The sequence below is a fragment of the Schistocerca nitens genome, chromosome 6, assembly GCF_023898315.1.
Source record: "Schistocerca nitens isolate TAMUIC-IGC-003100 chromosome 6, iqSchNite1.1, whole genome shotgun sequence".
In the NCBI taxonomy this organism is placed as follows: domain Eukaryota; kingdom Metazoa; phylum Arthropoda; class Insecta; order Orthoptera; family Acrididae; genus Schistocerca; species Schistocerca nitens.
In genome coordinates this window covers 80,444,765-80,460,778 of record NC_064619.1, presented here as the reverse complement: position 1 = coordinate 80,460,778, position 16,014 = coordinate 80,444,765, and positions in this window count along the sequence as shown.

Genomic DNA, 16,014 nt, shown 5'->3' with positions numbered 1-16,014 from the left:
AGTACGATTCTTGGTTTCCAACCTACTTTTTCACAAATCAGCGTCGCTAACCAGTACTCATTATTCCTTACTTTATTACACACATACATATTCGTCGACACGCCTTCAATATTTCATCATAATAAATACGTAGCATAATCAAATTCCTCATATAGTATCAGCTTATTGATCATAAACATACCTCAACAGCAGAATACACATTGTCACCGTAATAACAACATCATAGCACCTCAGCCAAATCTCAAAATCGTCGTAGCTTCCTCCAATAATTTCAAAGCCTGAAAAAAATTCTCTGCTGATTTCAATAGTGTCATCTACCTCGAACGTACTTTAAAAATCATCATCCCATACCAAATACATCATTCAAAGCTCTGATAGTATCACAATGGTTCCGAAAAAATACGAACAGTTCACAAAGTACAGACAAAATACAATTTCATAAGTGTGAAGTTATCCAACTGTGTAATTATGTAAACATGTGTCACTGACGTAGTAAAAATATGTTTGTTTCTCTGTTAAATAATCAGATAGCTGTGTAATTCTGTGTTAGAGAAATTTGGTACCGATGTGTAAAGTTGTATAAGCAAATACCATATTAGCTAGGGCTCCTTGTGCTTGCCAAACACATGGTACACAAAGTAAGCGTGTACCCCCCCCCCCCCCCCCCGAGGATTAATGTAGTGATACCCTCAGGTGTTACAGATTACAGCAATGGAATGAAATATATCACGAAAAACCTTTGTATCATTGTAATAAAAAAATCTTTAAACAAAAATGTTTTAAGTACAAAATCAATCACTCAAATACGTGTACTGTAGCGCTAAACTGTGCGTCTTGTTGTAAGATAATCTCTGTCATTACTTAAGGGTAAAAAATGTGCCAAGTGTCGTAATGATCGTCGTCCGTAAGCAAAGTTCTGTAGAAGTCAATGTACTTACCTCGTAATAAACAAAGTGAATTGCTATGCGTATAGATATCGTAGTTCTTACGCTTATTGCCGTGATGAAGTAAGTACTGTACTGTAACGTATTGTTGTGCTACAGAAAAGGCTGTCTCATTGTAGCTATACCACAAAAGTTACTACTAAAACATGTTTTCCTTTCCAGAAGAATTCAGAAAAACTGTGCAGATATAAAACAGATACACCGCAAAAGCAACAATTTAAGTTGTGTCACACATTAGTAGCGTCGTGATATAGTCGTGTAACTGTCAAATAAACTAACCACTGTGTCATCTGGTATCTCTCAGAAAGCACTTTAAATCCGTAATGTATTTTCAAGTAAACCAAAATGTTGCAGTAAAATCTCATTAGTAGTACTGGTATATGTACTAAATATGTAAGCCTTATAGTCGTTACGTAATCGTGCAACTAACAAGCAAGAATGTACACAACACAATAACACTGTGTCATCTGTTCACTATAACAATGCATTCGTTCAAAAATGGTTCAAATGGCTCTAAGCACTATGGGACTTAACAGCTGAGGTCATCAGTCCCCTATACTTAGAACTACTTAAACCTAACTAACCCAAGGACATCACACACATCCATGCCCGAGGCAGGATTCGAACCTGCGACTGTAGCAGCAGCGCGGCTCCGGACTGAAGTACCTAGAACCGCTCGACCACAGCGGCCGGCAATGCATTCGTAATTACTGTCTAAATATGTTCCCTAGGTTCCAGACCGGATAGTTAATTTTAAAACATAGTTGCATGTTAACAGTTTCTAAGTGTGACAAAGAGTACTAGTAACGTGAAGTGAAAAATTTTATAGCAAAGACTAAGTTAAAAAAACAGATTATCTCTCAATAAACGGTTTTACATGTGAAATGTGGTGCAATCCTTTACTCTTCCTAGTACGCAGAGTTTCAACTTCAACGCAATTATCATGTGGTATACGTCGGATTCTGTAAGGTCCATTGTAAATCAGGAAGAATTTGTGACTCAAGTGTTTATTCTTATGTGACAATGAATGAGCTTTAATGAGAACTTTCTGACTAATATATAATTTCTTTGCATTTTCTTTACCGTGTAAGTTTCTCCTTTTGTCTGCTGCAGAATTTATATTTTTAATAGCCAAATCAAATATGTCTTTGTGTCGAAGTTTACGTGTATTCGCAAAAGGTACAAGCTCTCTGATTCTGTTCGGTGGTTCTTCCATTCTTCAGTACAAGAATAGGTGGTAAAGCAGTGGAGTCATGAGGCATTTCATTCAGCACGTTTTGAAATAAGTGTAAATATCTGTCCCAATGCTGATGCTTTTTGTGACAATAAAATCTGCAAAGCTTATTGATTTCTTTCATAATCCGTTCGGAGGGGTTACAATGTGGTGAGTACAATGAAATAAAAACAGGTTTGATTTTATGATTCCGAAGCATGCGTGACCAAATGCAGACCTGAATTGCGGTAGGTTGTCTGAAATGACTTTACTAACGTGTCCAATTTCACGTAAGAAGTTTTTAACAAAGGCGTTGGATACAGACCGTAACGGTGGCTTTACGTAACGGTGTCAAAGAAACAAATTTTGAAGTAAGTTCAACAGCGACTAGAACGTACCAAAATCCATTAGATGTTCTAATAAGGGGTCCCAAGAGATCAACAGCAGCAAATTCTTTTAATTTAGAAGGAATGATAGGAAACAACGGAGCACGATGTGAGATAGTAGATGGTTTAGCCTTTTGACAAAGTTTACAAATAGACAAGACTCTTCGAATTCTCTTTTCCATATTTTAAAATAACAAGTCGTCCGAATAATATGATGACTTTTCTTGGACCAAAATGGGCGTAGCTGAAATGGATGTACCAAATGAGCTTATTAACAAAATCGTCAGGAATGCAAAGTACCCATAGCTTGTCATCAACAGTGCAGCGTTTGAACAGTATGTTGTTTCTAACCAGATAATAATGCCGAATCTGTGTGTGTGTCTTTTCATGCCATTTATTTTTGATGTCTTTCCAAATCGGATCTTTATCTTGTTCATGAGCAATGTCCTTTAAAGATGTGGTGACGAAGTTTTCAAAGGCGACTTTCTGAATGTAAAGACTACTGAAATTTGTCTCGAGGTTGCCTTCTGTGTTACTTTTCTCAAGCCCAGCCGGGAATGTAGACTATTGTGAAGTGGAATTCTTGCACAAACAATGCCCAGCGTTTTAACCTGTCATGGTTTAATTTTGAAGACATAAGAAATTGTAATGCACGATGATCACTGTATACTTTTACGTGCTTACCAGAAAGAAAGAAACGGAATTTGTTAAATGCCCAAACGATAGCTAAAGCTTCTAATTCAGTAACGGAATAATTTTTTTCAGATTTTGTTAGCATTCGGCTAGCAAAAGCAATGGTTTTCTGAACGGTAGTGTCATTTTCTATGGCTTCTTGAAATAAATGACCACCAAGACCGACTTTAGAATAATCCGTGCTAAGGCAGAAATCTTGTGACAGATCTGGATGAGCTAATATTGGTGCATTAAGTAGAGATTCTTTCAAAGAATTGAATCCAACTGTGCCTGTTCGTCCCAGTTCCAAATAGTATTTTTTCCCGTGAGAGAACAAAGTTTTGGTGTTACTAGAATTTGCATATTCAGAAAACGACGGTAAAAATTTGCGAGACTTTTTTTTGTGGATGGAACTGGAATGGCTCTGATTGCTTCTAACTTTTCAGGATCCGGCTGAATGCCTTCAGAAGAAATAATATGTCCCAAAAACATTACCTTTGACCTATCAAATTCAGACTTTTCCAAGTTAACTGTAATTCCAGAGTCTGTAAAAATACGTAACAAACTGTTGAGGATGCGATTATGTTGTTCCCATGAGGCTTCTGCTATTAGAATATCATCCACATATAAGGTGATGCGACTTTTTAAGAAATCAGGTAATATGGAATTTAGCCCGCGAATGAATGCTGCCGAACAAATGTTCAAACCAAAAGGAAGTTTCCGAAATTGATAACAAAGGCCGAAACAAAGGAAAGCTGTGTATTTTCTACATTCTGGATGAAGTTCGATCTGATAAAAGCTGGATCTGAGATCAATAGAAGACAACCCTTTTACACCATTAAAATTTTGAAGAAGTTCTTTCAACGTTTGCAGCCTGTCTGTTTCTGGAATGATGATAGTATTGATTTGTCTCGAATCTATGACAAGCCTGATCGATCCAATTTTCTTCTCAACAAAATGTAATGGATTGTTGTATGAGCTAACTGCAGGCTCAATAATGCCCCCGTCAAGCATAGATTGTATTTCTGTTCTAACACAGTCCCTATAATGTGCCGGAATTACGTATGGTCTAACACAAAATTGAGTATGCTCACGAACACGAAATTGGTACTGAAATCCCTTGATTGTTCCGGTTTTGTGAGTAAAAATTGTGGAATTTGCTTGTAAAATCTCAAAAAGGTCCTGCCTATCAGTGTCATTACAATTCTCAATTGTTTGAATTTTATTCTGAATTAACTCATTAGTGTCAAATATGCCGTCGATATCATTCCTGTCAGTACTTGCAGAGTGATTGTTAGTGTCAAGTTCCGTCGAAAATTCCGAACTGTTGTCTAACAGGAGGTAAAGGCGATTAATTTCCTCGTCATGGTTTGAGAGCCAATCTTCAAATTTCAAAGCTATTGACTCACCTTCTTTCTCTAAACTTATTTCAGCATTGTGAAAGTTTAAGATTGCTATGTATTCATTCAAAAAGTCTACTCCCAATATGATTTTCGTCGACAATAATGGAACGATAGGAAAGTTCATAGAGAAGCTATGGCTTTGACAAAAGAATTCTAAGTTAGTTTTTTGGAGTACAGCCACACTTTTTCTAACGATTGCACCTTGTAATTTAATCTTACGTAACGGAAATGTGGGGAAATCGTTCGATTTGTTGCATTTGCTAAAGGCTGTTTCACTAATTACTGAAATGGGACTGCCAGAGTCAAGTACTGCCGTAAATTTTACGTCATTTACTGTAATGTGAATTACAGGATATGCAATGTTGTTATGTTTTACGTTGTGTTCTTGGAGTGAGATGTCCCTAATGTCTTCCAATTTTACGTAATTGCTAGCCACGGCACCTACCTCGTCAGCTTCATAAGTACATTTTGTGGCTGCCAGCGGTGTGAGTAATTGCCTATTGTCTCTTTGTTGGCGCGCATCGTTATTGGGATTTGGAGATCTAACTTCTACAAATTCACCTTGTCGAGAGGGCCCTGCCCTGTTTGAATCCCGCCAGTTCTGATGAAATTCAGGTCTGTCGTTTTGTCGGTAGTTTACATAGTTTCTTTTTTGTCGGTCATGTGGTGGAGAATTTCTTAGGGATCGTAACTGCACGGCAGACCCTTGCGTCTGAAGTTATTCTGTCTCACTTGATAATAATTATTTTGGTTCCCATATTGTCTGTTTCTCTGATTGTCTCTGTGATAGTCATTACTGCGGAGAGGTGATCTTTCCCTGTAATTCTCACTACTGTGCCAACACTTGTCATACGGGTGGTGTCTGTTTTGGTCACGATTTACGTTGTAAGAATAGCCTTGTCGTGTCCAGTTATTATTTCTGTCATCGCGGAATTGTGACGGATGTGACCTGTGATTGTTGTGCTCCTGTTTTCGCGTTCCGCGATTGTCAGTGTCAATTTCCATTCTTGTAACAGCCCCTGAAAAGCTTCAATGGCGTCTTCGCAACGTCCTGCCAAAATAATATGTCGTAAATTTTCAAGCAATTTGATTAAGTAAATGCGGATGAGTTCTGATGGGCTGTATGGGTTTGAAAGATACTGATTCTTATGTAACATGTTTTCGAAATATTTGACAAGACTGGAAAATTCAGATTGTTCGAAATGTTTCATCATTATGATGCTATTTTTTACTCGGTCTTGAGTAGCTTTAGATCAATATGCTGAGAGGAAGGCATGATAAAATTCTCCTTCACTGTGACAATCGTGAATGACCGATCGCATTCTTACAGCTGGTTCATTCTCCAAGTAGCCACACATAAATTCTAACCTGTGCTCCGATGACCAATTGGGAGGAAAACAATGAGAGAATTGATGGAGCCATGCTTGTGGATGAATGTCGTTGCCAGAATTCTTGAATGTTTTGAATTTACGTGTAGTAATGAACAGCTTATAGTCAAAATCATCATGTCAGCGATTCGCATATCGGTGATTGTTACTTCTTTTCGGCGGTTCCATCTCAAAATTTGGTGTACCTTGCCAGTTTCTTTCATAATTTCCGAAGTCCCCTGTGTTATTATTTTGTGGCTGTTCCGTATTTCTATGTCCCTCTTCCCGTATTGGAGCGCGAGTGTCCTCTGAAATATATAATTCTTGTATTACCTGTGTCAACTGATCTTGTACTTCCCGGATTTCTCTTGTACTGTGTAGTGATTTGATTTTGATTTTGTTTGAATTTTCTAATTTGTTCATACTCTTCTGTGTCAGTGAAGGCTACGGGTCTTGTGTCATTCAGATCATCATCTACCTTTGTAGATAAGTTTGTGAACTGATCCGAAAGTTCGGCTACTTTCTCCGATAGTGAACTAATTTCCTCAGTATGTTTTTCTGAACCAAGTTTCAGAGTGTCCATTTGTGTTGAAATCGTATCTATTGTGTCCTTTAAGTTTTCCTGAGTTTTTGCAAGTTGCGTAACTGTATCAATAGATGCAACTGAGTCAATTTTAGCTTGCAAGGTGTCGTGATTTTCATGAACAATAGTTTGCAGTTCTTTTATGGCTGCTTCGCGATTCTGTAATTCATTTTCATGACGCGAAAAAATAGGATGAAAATGCTCACAAATTTGTGTTTTTACATCATTACAGACTCTCTGACATTTCGATTAGATTTCAAGTAACTCTGCAGTTAAATCTTCACGTGTTTGTTCAAGTGTTCGTTTCATTGAGTCTAACTTTTGAAGCTGTTTCTATGTTTGTCTCTGGTGTTGTTCCATTGTATCTAACTTTTGCTGTGTTTGTCTCTGATTTTGTTTCATTTGTTGCATTAATTGCAATAATAATATATTAGTGCCTGGGATCTGTTTCTCTATGCTTTTTGGCAGTGCATTTTAACCGGCAACATTCACATTTTGACAAGCAGAAAATGTGTCTTGACTCATTTGAGAAAACGGTGGGGACCCAAAACCTGAATCTGCAGTATTTGCAAGATTGTGTCCTGTCATTTCATATATATATATATATATATATATATATATATATATATATATATATATATATCAGTTCATGACATCCAGTCTTACAAATTTACTGTCTCTGATGGACACACGTCCAGATCATCCACTCTCAAAACTCCGCCATCTCTCTCTCCACATCCACCACTACTGGCGGCTCACCTCCAACTGCCCAACACTACAATATCGAATATTACAACAATGCTAACCAGCCACAGACTGCACACAGCACAGCCAGTGATTTTCATATATAGCGCTACGTGGCGTTGCCAACATAAAAACCTTAACAGCCTACTTACGACGGTTGCAATCAAGTTTCATTCACAGATATTTCGGGTCACCGAAATACGAAAGGTGACACCCACTCCATTTTGCGTTAAGTTCTCTCTTTGGCTCTCTGCTGCGCCCAATGGAAAGCACATACTTGTTTCTTCAGGACTGGGCTTTAGATAAATGTTATTGTAGTAAACAACTAACTCCTTGAGCTCTGCCATTAGTTTCTTTTCCATCCCTTCGTAAGTTTTATACTAGATGGTGAAAGTTGTATCATCTGTTATACAAAATAACAAGTGTTTCGTGTGATCGGCTGGTCATGTATTAAACAGCAATGGGGCGAGAACACATCCTTGGGAAAGGCCGTTTCTTTTGGATCTGCTATCGACTCCTTTTTGTTTGTAGGGCAACAAAGTATCGCATATTGTGAAATAAGCATTGGCTGTCACCTGGCTGAAAATGACTTACAAGTTCGTGGTGCCCTCCATTGGTAATGCTGGAATTCAATGTGGTGTTTGCCCACTCTTAGTCTTGATGACAGCTTCCACTCTCTCAGGCGTACGTTCAATCAGCTGCTGGAAGGTTTATTGGGGAACAGCAGCCCATTCTTCACGGAGTGCTGCACTGAGGAGAGGTATCGATGTCGGTCGGTGAGGCCTGGCACGAAGTCGGCGTTCCAAAACATCCCAAAGGTGTTCTATAGAATTCAGGTCAGGACTCTGTGAAGGGCAGTCCACTACAGGGATGTTGTCGCCGTGTAACCCCTCCACCACAGACCGTGCATTATGAACAAGTGCTCGATCGTGTTGGAAGATGAAATCGCCATCATCGAATTGATCCTCAACAGTGGGAAGCAAGAAGGTGCTTAAAACATCAGTATAGGTCTGTGCTGTGATAGTGCCACGAAAAACAACAACAGGTGCAGGCCCCCTCCAAGATAAACACGACCACACCATAACACCAGCGTCTCCGATTTTTACTATTGGCACTACTCGCGCTGGAAGATGACGTTCACCGGTCATTCGCGAAACCCACACCATCGGATCGCCACGTTGTGTACCGTGATTCGTCACACCACACAACGTTTTTCCACTGTTCAATCATCCAATGTTTACGCTCCTTACACCAAGCGAGGCAACGTTTGGCATTCGGCCTGTACGCTTTTGTGCTGTACGTGTCCCTTCACGTTTCCACTTCATTGTCACATCGGAAACAGTGGACCTGGGGATTTTTAGGAGTGTGGAAACTTCGGGTACACACGTATGACACAAGTGACACCCAATCACCTAACCACGTTCGAAGTGTTAGTTCCGCAGAGGGCCCCATTCTGCTCTCTTACGATGTCTAATGACTACTGAGGTCGCTGATACGGAGTACCTGGCAGTAGATGGCAGCACAATGCATCTAATATGAAAAACGTATGTTTTTCAAGGTGTCCGGATATTTTTGATCACATAGCGTACATTATCGCTCTCTCCCTATACCTTATCCCTATTTTTCTCAGAATTATGAACGCTTTACACAATTTTACATTGTCGAACGCTTTGTCCAGGTCGCCAAATTCTATGAACATCTCTTAATTTTTCTTCAGGCTTTCTCCATGATTAACCACAACGTCATGACTGCTGCGCGATAGTTTTGCACTTCTTGGCTCTTGCAGTCTTCTTAATTGTGGGTGGATGACGTTTTTTCTGGAAGTCTGGTGGTGAGTCACCAGACTCATACAGTCCACACAGCAACGTGATTAATCGTTTTGTTGCCACTTCCCCGGACGATTTTAGAAATTCCGTTGGAATGTTATATAACCCTCCTGCCCTATTTTATTTTAAATCTCCCAAACCTCGTTTCAGTTTTGATTCTAATACTCCAATCTCTTCCCTGTCGACTCCTGTTTCTTCTTCTATCACGACATCAGTCCTCCCCCTCATAGAGGCCTTCAAAGCACTCTTTCCACCTGTCTACTCTCTCCTTTGCATTTAACAATAGAGTTCCCATTGCACTCTTAATACCAACCTTGGTTTTAATTTCAAAGAAGGCTGTTTTGACTGCTCTTTATGCTGAGTCAGTCCTTCCGATAATCATTTCTTTTTCGATTGCTTCACATTTTTCCTGCAGCCATTTTGTCTTAGCTTCCCTACATTTTCTATTTATTTCATTTCTAAGTGACTTGTATTTCTGTATTACTGAATTTCCCTGAACTTTTTTGCACTTCCTTCTTTCCTCGATCATCTGAAGTATTTCTTCTGTTATCCATGACTTCTTCATAGTTATCCTCATTGTACCTGTGATTGTCTTTAACTACTGATATTGCCCTCTTTCGAAATATCCATCCCACTTCAAATAAAATGCCTACTGAGCTATTCATTACCGCAGAATCTATAGCCTGAGAGATCGTCAAGCGTATCTCCTCATTCCTCAGTACGTTCGTATCCCACTTCTCTGCGCATTAATTCTTTCTGTTTTGTCTGTTAAACTTCAGCTTACTCTTCACCATTACTAAATTGTGATCAGAATCTATTTCTGCTCCTGGGTTCGCCTTACTATCCAGGATCTGATTTACGAATCCCGGACTGATCGTGCTGTAATCTAACTGGAATCTTCGCTTACCACCCTTCCTTTTCCAAGTATGCCTCCTCCTCTTGCGAATCTTGAGCAGTATATTCGCTATTACTATCTAAAATTTATTGCAGAACTCAGTTAGTCTTTCTCCCGTCTCATTCCTACTACCAAGCCCATTTTCTCCCGTAAACCTTTCTTCTACTCCTTCCGCTACAACCGCATTCTAGTCCGCCCATGATTATTAGATTTTCACCTCCCTTTACGTACTGACTTACCCGTTCAGTATCGTCATACACTATCTCGTCATCTTCTGCTTGTGACATTGGTGTGTATACACGAACTATCGCTGGCGGTGTTGGTCTACTGTCGAGTCTGATGAGAGCAACCCTATCAGTGAACCGTTGGCAGTAACTCACTCTCCGCTCTACCTTCCTATTCAGAACGAATTCTACCGCATTATACCATTTTCTGATGCTGGTGATATTGTCCTATACTCCTCTGACCATGAATCTTTGCCTTCTTCCCATTTCAGTTCACTTAAACCTACTATGTCTAGAATGAGCCTTAGCATTTCTCTTTTCAGATTTGCTAGCTTCCCTACCACGTCCTGATTTCTGACATTCCATGCCTAGACTCAGGGTCAACTCCCCCTTGGCAGTCCCCTCCCTGTGATCCGAATTACAGGCCACATATCTCGTGACACACATTATTTATCTTTAATGCGGTTGGTTCCATTGCTTTCATCTTCTTCGTAGCGTTGGTCTTTGCCGATTCTTCCTCTTTTAGGGACAGTTTACCACTCGAAGAGTAAGAGAGTGCACTGAACCACGATCCACCCCTCCTCCCCCTTTGAGAAAGCCGTTGGCAGAACGAGGGTGACTTCTTATACCGGAAGTTTTCAGCCGCCATTGCTGATGAATTTTATTCAGAATTTAAGCGATGGGGAGGTCTACACCTGCCACCGAGGAGGTTTTCATTGCTAGTCAAAGACGCTAGCCCTAAACAAGCCGTGGATAATATTACCAAGCTAGCCTTTATCACATAAAATATGCAGTAAATTTACAGATTTCTACTTCTGAATTAGGTTCGATTTATGATAAAAGCATACGTTGGAAGACTTCTTGAAGCTACACCATCTACTTATTAAATTACTAAGAATAAAACCAGTCTTCATACCTAAATATTGTAAAACTAGCTTTTAATAAGACAGAAAGCCAAGATGACAGAAGTTTATTTATTGTATGCAATAATGAAACTGTACCACGTTTGAAGATAATATGTTAATTTTATAAAGGTACCGAAATTAAAACAGAGATGATTCTAAAGCCGCCATTTACCCTCGGTTCCGTTTAAAAATTCTGGAGCTCAAAATTTAACAGTTATTATTATTTTAAACATTTTTTTGAATATAAACAAAGTTCATATTTACTTAGACAACAATTCAGATTCTTGTTAGTCTTCAGCTCCAACGGCACCTGGAATTATTCGATTGTTGCCAGTCATGCGGAAATGTGCTACGTTCCGCTAGAGAATGTGGCGTGATTTAGTCCACGACAGTGGGCGCTGAAACTTCGGATGCAAAATAACACGAACTTACATTATATTGGCGTTCTATCCAAGGTAGTCTTGAAGTGTTTGTATGGGTTAACTTCCTGTGGAAAGGTACATGTCCCAAATCACGAAAAACACCTGCAGATGGTAAATGATAAGGAACGGAGTTTCCTAAACGGTGGCGAAACAACCAGTAGTCTGCAGAATAATGTAATGGGTGTAGCCGGGAACAAATTAAGACGCGTTCCCTGGTAACACAAGAAGTCATGGGACAGAGAAGAACTTAGCAATGCCGTACTCTAGCGTTGCGGAATCCGGGGCTCGATTCCCAGCCGGGCTGGGGATTTTCTCTACCCGGAGACCGAGTGTTATTGTTGTGCTCATCAACCCATCATCATTCGTGGAAATGCCTAGATTGGACTCTGTACAGCTTGGGAATTTGTACGGGCGCTGATAACTGCGAAGTTGAGCGCCCCACAAACCATATATCATCGTCAGTGCCTTAGTCTGGGGCACAGAACCGTCTGGCGCCAATTCAGAAAAACAACACCATAGAGAGAGGTCCGTTATTGCGGTGACCATGTGCTATGAAGTAAGGGGGGCTTATTTGGACCGCAAGACTGCACGTTCGGGCAACCAACAAAGCAGATGAGTGAAGCTGGCAATAATAACACAGGTCTGCGACATAAAAATTGTTTCAAATTTATTAAGTGATTTTTATAGTGTTTTCAACGCTGATTTCGGGAAAAATACTGAAAAAATTGCATCACGTACAGTTATTTCATAAACTGAATGTCTAGTTTTAGCTTTTTTCGATATTTCAGCTCTCTAGTGAGTTTGAATTTTGCTCTTTAGGATCTGCATAAACTGTTATTTAGCCGTTTTTATACTAGATATACGTAAAATAAAGAGTAATTACGATAAACCACCAGTATTTTCATGTCAGTGCCTGTCTCTCGCGCTGCCCCTTCCTCCGCCATTACCTAGCAGTGAGCTTCTGCTATTGTCCTTCAGTCCACAGTACCTCTTCACTCTGGGCTGTTCACGTGTTTTGATTTCTAGTGCTTTAAAGTACTGACTATTTTCTTGTGTTGCGAAACTGTTTTATGGACAATGGACAATGGCTACCAGGGGAAGTATAAACTCGCCAGATTGCTTCTGTTACATTTGTGGTAAATATACCGTTAAAAAGCAACAAAGAAACATTTCCGACTTTGTTGAAAAAATATTTCGCCTATTTTGGTATAAAGTTGGGGGATCAAGATAAGCCTTGGGCCCCACACAAAGTTTGTTCAGTGTGTGTTGAAGGACTGAGGCAATGGTTTCAACGTAAAAAGTAGTCCTTACTTTTTGGAATACGAATGGTTTGGAGGGAGCCCAAAAATCATAGTGATGACTGCTATTTTTGTTCTTGCAACGTATGAGGTTTCAATTCGAAAAATAAAAAGGATATTTCTTACCCCAACATTCAATCAGCCATTCGCCCTGTTCCACATGGACCTGAAGTACCAATACCCTCTCCTCCAGATTCTTTCGATAATATAGATGATCACGAGCCATTGGCTCAGCAGGGTGATAGTAAGAAGACAGAGAGTGCTACGATCCTGGCACAACCGATTCTCACAATGTGAACTGAACGATTTAGTTAGAGACCTAGGCCTTTCTAAAGAATCGGCAAGAGGTTTTACGATCTAGATTGAAAGATAAACATATGTTGGCTCCGGGTACATCGTTTTCTTGGTATCGACTGAGGGAAAAGGAGTTTGTATCTTTCTTCTCTGAAGAAGGTGACCTGGTGTTTTGCAGTGATGTTCCTGGAGTTATGGTACTTTTCAAAATAGAATATGGTCCTGATGAGTGGAGTCTTTTTACTGGTTATTCAAAAAGAATCCTTAAAGCAGTACTTCTACATAATCGCAATAAGTATGCTTCTATACCAGTTGGACACTCGATCCACATAAAACAATGTTACGAAAACCTTGAACTGGTTTTAAGCAGACTCTGCTATTCAGACCACAAATGGACACTATGTGCTGATTTAAAAGTGATTTCAATGCTGCTTGGTCAACAAAGTAGCTATATAAAGTTCCCTTGCTTTCTCCGTGAATGGGACAGTAGAGACAGAAAGCAACAACACTACATAAAATAAGCTCGGCCCTTGAGAAAAACCTTACAGGTAGGGGTTAAAAATGTTGAGAGGAAAAGCCTTGTGGACCCCAAAAAGGTGTTACTTCCACCACTTCACATTAAGTTGAGGCTGATGAAAGAATTTTGTTAAGGCATTGCCAAAAGAAGGGGAGTGTTTCCTGGTTTATAAAAAAAAAAAAAATGTTCAAATGTGTGTGAAATCTTACGGGACTCAACTGCTAAGGTCATCAGTCCCCAAGCTTACACACTACTTAACCTAAATTATCCTAAGGACAAACACACACACCCATGCCCGAGAGAGGACTGGAACGTCCGCCGTGACCAGCCGCACAGTCCATGACTGCAGCGCCCCAGAGCGCTCGGCTAATCCCGCGCGGCCCTGGTTTATCCGAAGCAAACCTAAAGGAATGACTCTTTGCCGGACCACACATTAGAAAACTAATGACACATCCAAACTTTGTGGACAAAATGGAAACAAAAGAAAAGGCAGCGCGGACATCTTTTAAATTAGTTGTTACCGGTTTCCTAGGAAACAAAAGAGATCCAAACTACAAGACAATCATCGCAGACATGCTCGACAACTTTAAGAAGCTGGGCTCTAACATGAGCATTAAAGTTCATTTTCTCCACTCACATCTTGACTACTTCCCTACAAACCTTGGTGATGTAAGTGAAGAGCAGGCCGGAATATTCCACCAAGTCATCAAAGAAATGGAAAGAAGATATCAAGGAAGATGGAACGTCAACATGACAGCGGACTACTGCTGGATGATAAAAATAGATGATCCTCAACGAGTCCACAGTCGGAAAAGCAATAAAAGAAGCTTCGACAGAAAGCGGAAGTGTTATTATAAAGACTTATGGGCTTAAAGAGAAATTGAAGTGTACTGGAAATGTAGTTTAGAGCATATAAATAAAATATTTTATAACGTTGGAAAAATGTGAAAAATTGCTTAAATTTTGTTATTATACCCAAAAATACTCCCTTTTTGTGAGAAAACCTGACGTGATAGAAAAAAATGGATTCCATTTTTGAAATCAGCGCCGAAAAGTACATAAAAGTCAGTTATCAAATTTCAAACAACTTTCAAAACATATTTTTTTTGCAGACTTGTGATAAGTGCTTAGGCTTGGTTCCATCAATCGATGGATAAACAAGAAGAACAGAAGGAATCAAATCATTGACTGCCTATGGTGGCGACTAGCTATCTCGCTTCTTCATGGCGGAGTGGGGAGGGAGGGATTACCGCTGTTAGAGCTGCGGCCGGCATACCTCCGCAAATCAGATACTCACTTTCAGATAGACTCAGATGTTTTGGGATGTGCTCGGCCTGCCGACTTTCAGCTTCGAGGCGAAGTCTATGACAGCCCTCCATCTACTCGATTAGTAGTCTAGGAGCTTCTGCAGAACTGCAAGTCCAGCGCTGGAGACTTTGTCGCTGTCAGCTGCAGCGACACCGTTCGCGCCGTCTCCAATATAGTGTGCTGAGCACCCTTCGTCCAGCGGGTCTCCAAGTGACCTTCAGTACGAGCCTGGCGACATGCAGCCGCTCTTCTGCCATCAGAGGGGCGAGGGGACCACCTGCTGGCCACGTCTGCTCCTGTGTACAGATTCTGCTGCTGCTGGTTGACTTGATCTGGTGCTCACCGTGCCAAGACTCGCGGCCGTGGCTAAGCAGTGCAGCAGACGTGCGGGCAATGCCCTCTCGCATCAGGGGCCCAGCGCCGCACCGACGTCCACCACTTCTACGACACTGGCCACTTGCTGACGACAGCGTCCACTGGCTGCACTCGTGCTCCAACTGACCTACGAGTACTGGCTACCTGGAGCGACGCCCCGACTGCCGTTCAGCTCCGAACAAGTGTTTGTGATGTCAGTAATGTTTCTCTGGTATCTCACCGGACGTCTAACAGCCCACTTTTCACCACTCTGCACCGCTGCAGCCCGTAACAGAAGAGACCACATCCCCAGCCTTTGCAATTGGTAACAGAAGGCTCCACCCGTGAAGAAGATTCCTCGACTACTACAGGTCTGCAGTTTTATCAGTAAGCAGTGTGGTGAGTGTAAGTGTCAGAGAAACCCCGTAGGTTCTTGCCAGGTGTCTTGTTATAATTGTGTCTATAGGATGAAGGAAACAAACACGAATGACGTTGTGGCATTAAGTGTGTTAGTCTGTACCATTGGAAAGGAGACTGCATTCTAGTTTCAGCAAAGGATATGGTTTCTTCAGTTTAATTATGGAATAGCGAGAGTCTTGAGTAGCCATTCTGGTGGAACATTATGTTGTTGTGAAGTGTAATGTTGCTGGCATATTTGG